The sequence below is a fragment of the Contarinia nasturtii genome, unplaced genomic scaffold (genome assembly GCF_009176525.2).
Source record: "Contarinia nasturtii isolate CC-2019 unplaced genomic scaffold, AAFC_CNas_1.1 Cnas_scaffold_4311, whole genome shotgun sequence".
Taxonomy (NCBI): Eukaryota; Metazoa; Arthropoda; class Insecta; order Diptera; family Cecidomyiidae; genus Contarinia; species Contarinia nasturtii.
The window spans coordinates 2,381,620-2,393,739 of NW_022201606.1; the positions used below are offsets into that span (position 1 = coordinate 2,381,620).

Here is a 12,120-nt window from a genome sequence, read left to right on the forward strand (position 1 = left end):
GCTGGTTTTTTTTCGCTTGCCTCGGTTCGACAACCGACTTTGGCGTTGTTGCCGTCTCGATTATGTCTCCAGCATATCTCAATTGACATCATTGTTACTTTATACACGAAAAATTGTTATAAAATAATAAATTCGTCGCTTTTGATCGTTTCTCATTGCTTTTATAGCCATGAAATATGATTATTGTTATTATTTTTAGCCAAAAAAAATATAAATAAAACATTGTATCAGCTCAAGTCAACAGAATCGATGGCACAGACTACCGGTGTCCACTGTAAGTTAATTTCCATTTTTCATTCTCTTTCATTCCGTTCATATAGTTCTTTGCATTTGTTTGATCCGACGATAAACAATGCCATGGATCGCTGCTTATCGCTTCTTACATCAATAAATTGTATTCACATTTTAAACTCCATTTTGCAAATATATGCAACACATTCAGACCATGAAACAAACATCTTTTATGTGAATGGATTGTGTCGGCTGTTACTTTGTTCTTTTCGACATTTTTTTTAAACACGAGTGGCAACAATCGATCAATTACATACGGCGGTTAAGCATACCAATCTACCATGATGTAATATTGGCACATTTGAAATGAAACCAAAAGTCAGAACACAGACGAATACCAAAAAAATGATTTGTTTTTTGTTCATTCATTTTGGCTGTGCGACAAATTGTTTCTTAACATCGAAAACTACTTTAAGTTCATCGAGTTCATGTGTCTGCCGTTCAACAAAATTGGTAATACAATTGTGATTGTTTGAATTGAATTTCATTCGCATTTGTTTTCGGAATTTAATTGAATTTAATGACAGTGAAAAGCAAACAAAATGCATTGAAAAATCAAAACATGCCAAATCAATTCAAATGTTTATGTCAAACTTCGAACGATGTTCATTGTTCTGTTCTTATTCAATTTCTTGCTTGTAGCAGAGAAAACTCAATAAACCCTGGAAAAAGGATCGGATTCGTCTTTCCACAGCAACACTCATCAAATGAGTTGTGATTCGTTCAAAAAACTTTACAACGAATTTTCGAGCAACTGGTTCATTCCGAATACGAGCGAGAAGCAAAACTTTGCAGCATTTTCAATTTGTGCGGTTTAAAAATATGCAATTTTCGTTCGGTATTGACGATACTACAATGCTGAGCAAGTCCATAACAACACGAAGTAGATAATATTTTGAGAGAATCATAACGTTTTTTTATTTAAAAAGTTTTGCAGTTGTATGGTGGTGTCGTGCACACAATTGAAACTTACATACATTTCTTACAAGATGATATCATTTATTCTCAAATCGTCGTTTTTACCACAGAAAAGTTTGTAGTTTGCTAATCAAGTTGGATATTCAATGTTTACCTGAAAATAGATAGAAAAGAAGAAAATCCCAAAAAATTAGTTTCTCTAGATATGAAAATGGCAACGATAATAGCAATAATAATAGTAATAATATACGAAGATACGCTGCGCACAACCGCACAACAAATTTCTTAGCGAGGATGAGAGGATAAACCAACAATGACTTTTGCTGGTCATGTGCAGTGGAAGCTAGCTCATATGTGTCGAATGTATGTTGCTATTCGATTTCAAAATGCGAGTCAGTTACTTGTTCACTTTCAGTGACATCAAACACATCAGATTATCATGGGATGGCATTTTTCCAGCTTTGATCCGATGCTTTTACTGGCTTCAAATCCATTTGACAAAATAATACGACTTGATTGTATACATAAAAAGGCGAAGACTTTATTTTTCGCATGGAAAATTCACATATTCACATAAGCAAAAAAAAAAAAAAAACGAGAAAAAGAAGAATAAAAGAAACTGATGATGATACAAATGTATCTGTATGTAGAGTCATATGTGCATGACATATAGAAAGAACTGCATTTTTTCCACTTTGTTTCGATTTCTGTTAAAATCTTTAAAAGGATTACATACGAAAGCAAGTTTCTTTTCGCAACAACTAATATGCATACACTTTCAAATATCCAGTGAAATGAAAAAGAAAACATTTCTAAAGAAATAAATGACTTTGAGTTGGATAAAAATATGTTTGTCTCATTCTTTGGAAATTATATTTAGCACAAGTAGAACTTTTTACCTGCGGCGATTGAAAAGTGAAAATGGAAATGATGGCGAGAATAAAAATGGGTATGAGATTTGAATGACGCAACAAATACCCGCAAGCAATTGGATTGAATCGGATACAAAAGACGAAGTCTGTCTGTTATTTTACTCTTCAGTCACCACTCTAGATACTGGCTGAATATGGAAAACAGATAAAAACGGAAGAGAGCTAGAGACAGAGACAAAAAAAGCGTCACTCGCTGTGCTGTGTGAAGTGTTGATTACGTTTGGAACATCTACCAACGCAACAGCGCAAACTGTGCATGACAAGCAACAGAGACATAATTCAAAGACACACGACGGAAAATGATTGTGATGCATACTGTGTCAATTCAAATTTCAAATCCTCAATCCATTTTGCCACACATCTACTATCAATTCTATTCTTCACGTTCTTCAAACAATTTATTTGCAATCCTTTTATTTCTTAATAACGACGAACTCAATAAGAAATAATGCATGCACTTCAAGTTTACTAAGTTCTCTTCATTCTTCGAAGAAGAAAAGAAGAAGAAGAAGAAGAAAAAAGAAGATGGAGAAAAAAAGACCCACGCTCATATTTACCTATGTACTTCAACTACCTTTTGTCAGTTTGGTTTCGATTCATGTAATGCATTGAAAGAAATTGAAATGAAATGACTATTTGAACAAGTTTTTCTATGTTCATCTTCCATTTTCAGCTTTAGCATCGGTTTTGCTCATATCAAGGTAAATTCTCAAGAAGACACTAAAAACAAGCGCAATTTCATATTATTCCATTCAAGGCTCTTACATTCACAAATACATAAATTTATAGAACGTGCGTCACATCATATACGTCTAATGAGAGTTTTTACGCATGGTTACTTGGAATTTTCCATTTGGTTAAAATTGGATATGCTGCGGTACATTGCAAATTATCAGAAACTAACTCGGTTTAATGTTAAAAACAAAGACAAAATTTTTAAATTTTTCATAATTTTAACACAGAAAAAAATGAATGAACCCTTCGTAAACGAATCTTGACTGTTTCCCCCTCGCTTTCTGATATGCTTTAAATGTCTTGCATTTAATTATACGGTCACCATTGAAGACTGAAAATTTCTTTGTCCAGCTGTTAATGCCAAAAGTGCTATTCAACAATCGCGATATACAACTCAATACCTCGAGCATTGCTATTGTTCCACTTTGGAATATGTGGTGCAAATCGGAATAACAACCCATTATACTTTCTTTCTCTCTGTGTATACAGCACCTTTTTTTTATTGAAGAACGTGTTCTGCTTGAGTAAAACGAATCAGCGCGATACGGTTACAACAACCATTTACGTGTCGAGTAAAATGAGTGTACAAAACAAAAGGCAGATTTTTTTACTGCCGCAATGAATGCAGAAATGAAGAAAGAGCGTTTTATTGAAGTTTCAAGGAGATAATAAAAAGATGAATGTTGAAAACAAGAATTTCTCCAATGTACAAAACATTGAGGCGGTATGACTTTCCGGGCGTCGTTCATTACACGGACTAACACGTTATGCTCAAATCACAATTCTCGTCACAACCAACAGCTGCATACTTCTTTTTATTAATGATTCAGCATGGTTATTCTTATAAGGAGTCGAAAAGTTTATGTTACATTATAGATACGTTGAAATTCTAGTAACGATTCCAGAATTGTAAACTGGAAACTAGTGAGCGTCTATTGTTAAAATCAAAGTAATGCCGAAACCATTTCACTACATTCTTATGGATGCGCAAATGCCATAATCGTTGTAATTACGTCATTTTGCAAGTGTGCAAACATACAGTGTTTGTTCATCGTAATAAAATTCGCATTGAAAATGAGGCGATGTGTGTGTGTGTTTTTCAGCGCCCGAAAATTAATGTAACTTCGTACGTTTATTCATTCAAATCGCGTTTTGTTTTGGAGATACATAAATTAAAGGGATATCCATATTCGTGTGTTGGCACATAATCTGTACCTTCGTCCTCATTTTTTGCGTACAATGTTTGGGATAAATGGTTTTTACATTTCATGACTGCGACACTGTTTCACGTTGCGCAATATGAGTACAAAAGAAGTGTACGCATTAGAAATATGAAGCAGCATGCAAATTAACTGCCAAAAGTGGGCCAAATGGTGGTTTGCAGCAAAACATATGTGATTTAGTATGATTTGAAAATTTTGTCTGAAAACGCCAACGATTCAATTCATTTTCGATATACATTACATTACACACATTTGATGTATTTATTGCGTTTAATTTCCTTTTTCGTTAAAATTTCAAAATGTTGTTTTACATTGGAAACAGGATGTCAACAGATAACTCTCATACGTGCATTGTACAACCAACAATGGTTACCTCAAATACGACCGATGCTCTCTAATTTAAATGGTATCAGCGTTATTCAAACCAACATTTCGAATTGGAAACGTTAAATGGGAATAACTAAAGCTCATATGTGAACGTGGATGTTAGTGGTTTTCCTCCAAACACGAGCTGAACAGAGAGATAAGGAACGTGGCTATTTTATGTTCAGAATTTATATATTCATTCATTTTATGGCTTCGGCTATGGGATATCCCGTTTTAAAAATCCCAAACACAATTTGCGACCTTTACGTTTGAGTGTTCGGTGTTTTTCCATGAAAAATAATATCAGCTAACAGCTATCTCAGTGGCTTATCAACCCATTTTATTTCACAACAAACACATTCACATCCTTCTTATTCAGCCAAACATCGCTGGTTTATCCTGGATTAAAGGTCTATGTAGCTGCTTTGATTCTAAACATAAATTCTGTATTTTCCCTTTATTCTTCCCACAATTTCATTTCACTTTTTAATGAATGTGTCGATATGAGAAGCATTTCAATTGTAACTATGCCAAGGATCTCTAATTCAACGAAATCGGTTTTCATTGGAAAACCACTCAAGTATCTCAATTAGTTGAAAATTTATCAGATTGATTGCGCTGTGTCCGTGTGTGAATCACGCTTAACTAGATTTAAAGCAATTGTAATTGGAGCTGTGTTTGGTTTCCCTGCACTTGAGTTTCTTATTATCAGCTTAACCCTGTTTCTGAATTGAATCGCTTCGATGAAATTCCAAACGAATTTCGCAACACATATAGATTCGTTGCAAATCAAATACGAGATACAGTCATAATAATAAAATGAAAGTTCGTACAGATGAAGACATCTACTATGGAGTAAAACCTATTTGAAATAACCATGATTTCAAGTGTTTTTTTTAAGAACATACTTTATGCGGATGTCATAAAATCGCTTAACTTCCTCTCGTAAAACGATTCCATTGAGACGTATTAAAATCAAAACGAATCTACGAAGTAGTATAGCATTGGGAAAACGTCGAGTGGAAGAGATGATGAAGAATGGATGCATAAAATGAATTTCGATGGTGTCAATTTCCACCAGGAACCAAAATTTCATGGTATTGTTCGGAGTAAATTCAAGTGAGGGAGAAAAAATCGTGTGTAACTAGTTCCGGGTTCAAATGTGAATGTAGGCGGTGCTCTTTGCCATTATCACGCGTATGACAATAAATCACGGAATGTAACAACAAAGAAGAGAAGAAAAAAGCGAATGTTCTACATCTTTGATATCCATGTGTGGCCCAATTTATTTAATGAATAACAGTGCTGTGTTAGAGCATCAGTTTATTGACATCTGTGGCTTAATGGCCATTTTTATCAAATTTACGCAAAAAAAATGTGCAGAAAAAAATGGAACACCGCCTGAAAATCGTAATGATAGCAAAAAATATATGACCTGATGACTTGCCGAAGCTGTGGCGCAGTTTGTATTGTTTTATTTGATTTAATATAAATAAATAAACACATATAAAATATTATGTATATGACTTTTTGCGGGTGGTTTTTACTATTTACCAAACAATTGTTTGCTGCTTTTTCATTGCAAAGTTTTTTATGGCCATGGCCAATGCTGGCATTTCGATTAGTGAGAATTTATCGAGTCAACATCTGCCGAATCAACATACAAATAGACACAATTCGCAGATGGAACAACAGCATCAATTGTGATGGTGGTGATTATTATTTCAAGAATTCAAAGTTTGGGCCACATTCGCATTAACACTGTGATTCAGTGTGTTCATACACACCAGATCAATGGAATGGCTTCATTCTGACATAATGTGATGTTTGATAACCACAAGTTAACAACATTCCATAACACATATGCAATATCGCGCAACGGTTTGATGGTGTTTTTTGGCTACTTTGATTGTGATGAAAACGTACTTGCTGATGACTTTGTGTCGACCAAATGATGTACATTTTCGAAACTGTCCGTCACACTCATTTGTCTCTCTTTCATTAAACGAATCACTGTTTATTGGTTGCTCACATACCAAGATGCCTCTTCCAAATGAACAAAATGTTCCATAAGCAATGGAAATGCTTATCACGGTACTGTTTACAAAACACGAGCAAATATTAACATTCAGATATTCGCTCATTGAAGCAAGTTCATGTACAAACATCCGTTGCAATTCGAACGAAAGTGTTTAGCATTTTGTATTTACTCCTGTTTATTTACATTCCGTTCTGCAATTCAATTCATCTCACTTTGTCGAAATGACATCGGCGATAGCATTCGAATGTCCCGATCAACAAAAGGTTGCAGAAACCGACTGCAGAATCAATCAAATAGATTTTCGTTTGTTTTCTGGTCGAGTTTTTTTCCACTGAAACTATTATCATCCTGACGGTTTTGAAGAGCATTTGAAGGACAACATACTATAAAATCGAGTTACAGCATCATATAAATAATGTATTTGGTGAAATCGAGTTTTCTTGCTTTGGCAACGCTTAAAGGGATGAGAGTGATTGGTTTTTTTCTTTGTTATATCAAAGGAAGATTCTTACTTTATTGATCGACAAATGTTTAGAATGAGTTTTCATTTGATTGATTTCGACTTTTTGCATTCAATGATAATCAATCCATTCTATTCAAGTCATCACACTTTGGGTCTTTATCTTTCCTTTTTTTTTATCTAAGTTCGTCAACCCTTTTTTCCCGCAATAAACTTAAGTCAATGAAAGGGTATCGAAATAAGACCAGAAGCAATCTACCTTGTTGTGAGTGCCAGACGGGCAAATTCTGAGTGTTCAAACATTTTATTAATAAACTTTCACATCGTACACATTTATTTATTGGAATATTAAACAGTTGATGTGCATCATCATGAGTAAAAATGGTGTCAGTTGTGTTTGTATAAGCGATAAAATCAGCGACCACAAACAATGACAAAAAAAAAACCGAATTTGTTATTTCGGGACCTTACGATGAAAATATTTATCAAGCGCATTATTTGTGGTTCGATGTGCTGTGGCACGTTCGCGTCTGTCTGAGATTCATGCGATTATCCGATTATTTTAGTCGTTTGTAGCCAGGCCAACAGTAATGCGCGACGTTGAACGAGAGTGAAAATGGTCGTTGATTTTCTCATAAACAATAGCGAGCAATTGCATTGTAAATGTCATCAGTTTTGCTACATTGCCAAATTGATGAGAATTTATGATAACATTCGGTCTGCATTAAAACAACACCAGACCAAACGTGATGCATTGGCCCGGTTGCTATACAATCATGCTGACATTTTGGCGTTTTTCGATGAAATTACATTTTGTGAAAATGAAGAGTTACGGTAATCGAAATGAAAAGTGAACAATAATTTTAAATGTTTCATTTTATATTTATCTCATTTTGTCGTCCCGATTCTTGGCATCAAATCATATTTTTTAAGAAATGCGAGAGTTATATATATATAATATATGCATGACTATCTTATCGTTTAATTCGTGTTTGTAATAAAACAAAAACACAATTACGGATGACGTCATATCATAAATCTACAAGAGATAGAAACAATTTAATCGGCCTTCTTTTCCAGCTTACTTAATAACAAAATGTTCAAGACGAAAGTAGCTTCGGTGAAAAAACAACAACGTTCGTAACTAGACCTTTGTTCCGATATGCAAAGCCTTTCGATATCTTATTGCTCAAAAATTCCATTCACAACAGAAAAAAAGAAACTAATTAAAAATGAAGGAAATTTCGGTAATGAAACGACTAATTTAGAGAATCATATGGATTTTTGCCAGCAAATCATTCGATTTCACTATGCTTTCTTAAATCTTTCATGGAATTTGAAAATTATATAAACTCATCTATGCGTATTCACGGATAAAAATGGCATCACTGCAAAGGCCATACTAAATTGAGCCAATGTATTTTAATGAGAGTGAGAGAATAAGAAGAAGAAGAAAAAATATGGCACAACAGTTCCAAAGAGTAAACATAGCGGTCCATTGAATTGATTTTTCAGACACGCGTCTCTGATACCTTATATGGAAAATTGGTAGTAGATTCAATAGATGTATATGTTAAGTATACTGGGTGTATCGTATATGGAAATGAAAGTGAAAAAAATGAGGCTGTGTTCCGCTACGTGCGATATTTTCAACTGAATTTACATAATGCCTAAAACGTTGAAGAAATTTGGCTAAGACGTATAAGAAAAATACGCATAATTTGACACCGTTCAATCATTTGGATGAGCCCTAAAGAAAGCAAAAACTTCGATTTTCTGCTCCCTCTGTTCGTTCAGCACAGGTGATCCATCATGATGTTTAGATTGAGCGCAGCAAACTTTTGTGTGCCGGCAAAAGTAAATATTGAAAGGGAAAACATGAAGAGTGTCGACGGCCGTTTTGAGACTAATATATATCACATATAAAACAATTAGGTATGAGAAGACAAGTACGTGAAAAGTCAAAAGGTACCTTGTACACTCATAAATTTGTGCTCTAATCTGTTGTAGAACATCATATTAAACAATCGGCCCCGCTAGTTTTATGTGTGTTGACATAAACTAACAACGTTAAATTTTTTCCTTTTTCGTAGTGTCACAGATGTGGCGTCGAATAAAATTATTTACACGTGACGAGGTAAAAGTGAACGGCCCACGGTTTTTGAACAGTCAAACCCTGATATCGTGTCAATTGCTTTTCTTTTTGTCGACGTCAGTTCCATTCACGTGTCATTCGCGTATATTTTGAGCTATTTGCACAAATCATTTGTGTCCATCAATTCTAATTTTATGGTTTTGTTCATTGGCGTCATTTTTGTTAACATTGTCAAGCATACAAAGAAAAGGAAAAAAATTGGCCAAATTGGCAAGCAATAAGAAAACGAATTGAATGCTGATTTCTTGTGCAGAACATTCACATTCACCATAATAATACATCATAAAGTGCCATAAAAAGTTGTCAAACCAAACCAAAAAAAAACATTTTTACGAATTCCCTGCTCAACAAAACCGCATTACGCATAGTTGCATTCACTCTGTGTGCTTTGTTTGAGTGTATGTCTGTTGAACGGAATTTTAAAAGGCATAAAGTGTATTATAACGCTTGGTTAATTCACCACCACCATTATCACGTCGTACGATTATGAAAACGATGCGTATTAGCATCTATAAAAAATGTTTATGTCGACATACACTTACATGCGCTTGCATTTGTGTCGCTCAACAAGAAACGACAGACAGATAAATTGACGCCGATCACACAAAGAAACTAAAAGTGTTTGACAAAAGAACGTACAGCAATACACGTTCATTGGGCGCATATTTTTTTATTTGTCCATAAAAAAAACTCCGTCATTTACATACCGTGACTGGGTCGCACCAATTTGATTCTGTCGGATTGGCATTTTGTGATAAGCAGTGATTTTGTTTGTTCAAAGCGCAACGAAATACCATAAACATAGTTAAAGTAAACTGACCAACAACCAATAAAACATAATATGACAATAAGCGAATGAAGCGAGTGTGAGAGAGAGAAACCACGTGCGACTAGCTTATGTATGATGAACAGTGAGCACACATTTAGTTGCGAGAAATAATACACGCCATGAGTGTGGCAAGCGTCAGTTATACAACAAGAGAAATTCAAGTCGATTACTCGCACTGAATCGAACGAATGCACGCAACTGCCAAAATCATTATATTATCCTCTACACGAATTTATGACTGACATACACACACAAAAAAACATCTTTCTCGCATATTTATAGCTGCATTGAGTGACAAATTGACAGAATCACATAAAATCAATCGAGCCAATTCTAAAAATAAAAAGGGATTGCTTTGTTTTGACGAAAATCGCTCGAATGCTTCGAAATTATCGTTTTGATAAAAAATAATGACTTCATAGACGTGAAAATTCCAATTATAAGATAAATCGATAACCAAAATTTCCGTCGGGAGTTGAGCTGCTAATTATAACTTAATGCCTAATGAATTGAAAGCCCTTGTAATGCTTTTATCAATGTTTTGAATGTGCATATACTGGATAGATATTTCTGTTTATTCTTTATTGAGTGCCGACCGTATATACAATTTTGAAATTTCTTTGAACTTTTTCGTTTTCATGTATGTTTCGCGACGATTGCAAATGATGAATAAATAACAAATCGACTACCATTTTTTCGCCGAATATACTTTTCAACCGTTTGATTGCAAACTTTTTTTTTTGATGATAAATAACCCGTTGAATTTGACGTCGATTCAAGTTTATTTAGCAAATTTTTTCTCTGTCTCTCTCATTCACTTGAACTACGACAACAACAAAAAATTATGCTTGACAATCAACATCTTGCAATCGAAATAAAATAATTGCTTAATGAAGCAAAAACCTTTCGCTTTTTTGTTGCGCCGTGGTTTGTCAACCGTTATTCCATTTTCATTTTAATTAATTGGCTTTGACATATTTCATTGCCATTAAATCCGCCTGCAGTAAGTCAAACACACTCTTACAAACTTCGATATGTGTAGAATCAAAGGAGATAAAATATGAATGCAAATGTTGATCAAGAGATGGAGAGCGAGAGCAAGAGAAACCATGTAGAAAAGAAATTTATTTTAATTGCTTGACGTAAATGCCCGGAACGTGTTGAGAGTTCTGACGGAGGCAATATGTCGATCTGAAAAGACGCGAAATGTGCTTGACGTGATATGATCCATTGGTTAAAAAAATTGCGGGGTGAAAATTTAAAATTGCCACATAAATGTATCATCGATTAACAAATTGAAGAGAGACATGTTCGCGGTGCAATTTTTTCGTGTTCGCAAACATCTGGCAATCTATGAAGCCTATGTGAATATCATTTGCATTTCATCGGAAGCCATAAAATTTATGATGACGAAGGAAAATTTATATTTCATTGAAAACATTAACAAAGTTGTATGGCCCCAAAAAAAAGTTTACACATTTGCTGAGTTTTTTGAAAATGTTGTTTACTCTGGGGGGAACATTTGTGATTCGTGATTTGAAAAAGGCATTGAGCCGATATTGTTTTTTTTTTTCGTGAATTGATACGGTTGCGACAATACGAATTCAATTGTTGTCTCTACAACAAAGGTTAAGTCGCATAATTGTCGAGCAGTTAGAGATTGGCTTTAATTAGGAATCGTGAGCTTCGATTGACATGGTTTAACATGTATCGTCGATCAAATCAACTGTCACTAATGCGATAATTGCGCTGAGCACAATGTATGTCCTCTCTAGAGAATATTTGCCAAGTGCTCTTTTATTGATATTTGCTAATACAACGAAAACACATACGCTTTGATATGATCGGAATCTCCGTATAATTAACGATGCAATCAAATTGGAGGCAAAAAACGAATACGACAGAATGTTATTAAATAAAAACATGATGAAGTTCCATTGAGATTGCAAAATATATGATTTATTCATTACGTTGGAAGAACGATGATTATCGCCATAAATATGATAGTTAATAACGTAACTACAACAGCACGCGATGCCGCACTGATCAGTGTGAGACAGAGAGCAACGCGCACAAAAAAAAAACAACTTAAAAGGCAAACGATTGCACAAGAGAGTTGAAGTTTCTTGTGAATTGAATCGCATCGTTCGCTGATCTGACTGCGCATAAA

General features: G+C 34.5%; 1 protein-coding gene across 1 annotated transcript in view; it reads right to left on the reverse strand.

The window, feature by feature from the left end:
• The window catches only part of LOC116350827 (nuclear polyadenylated RNA-binding protein 4), a 105,274-nt gene that overhangs the window by 80,262 nt on the left and 12,892 nt on the right, over positions 1-12,120 (reverse strand). The gene's annotated exons all lie outside the window — the stretch shown is intronic.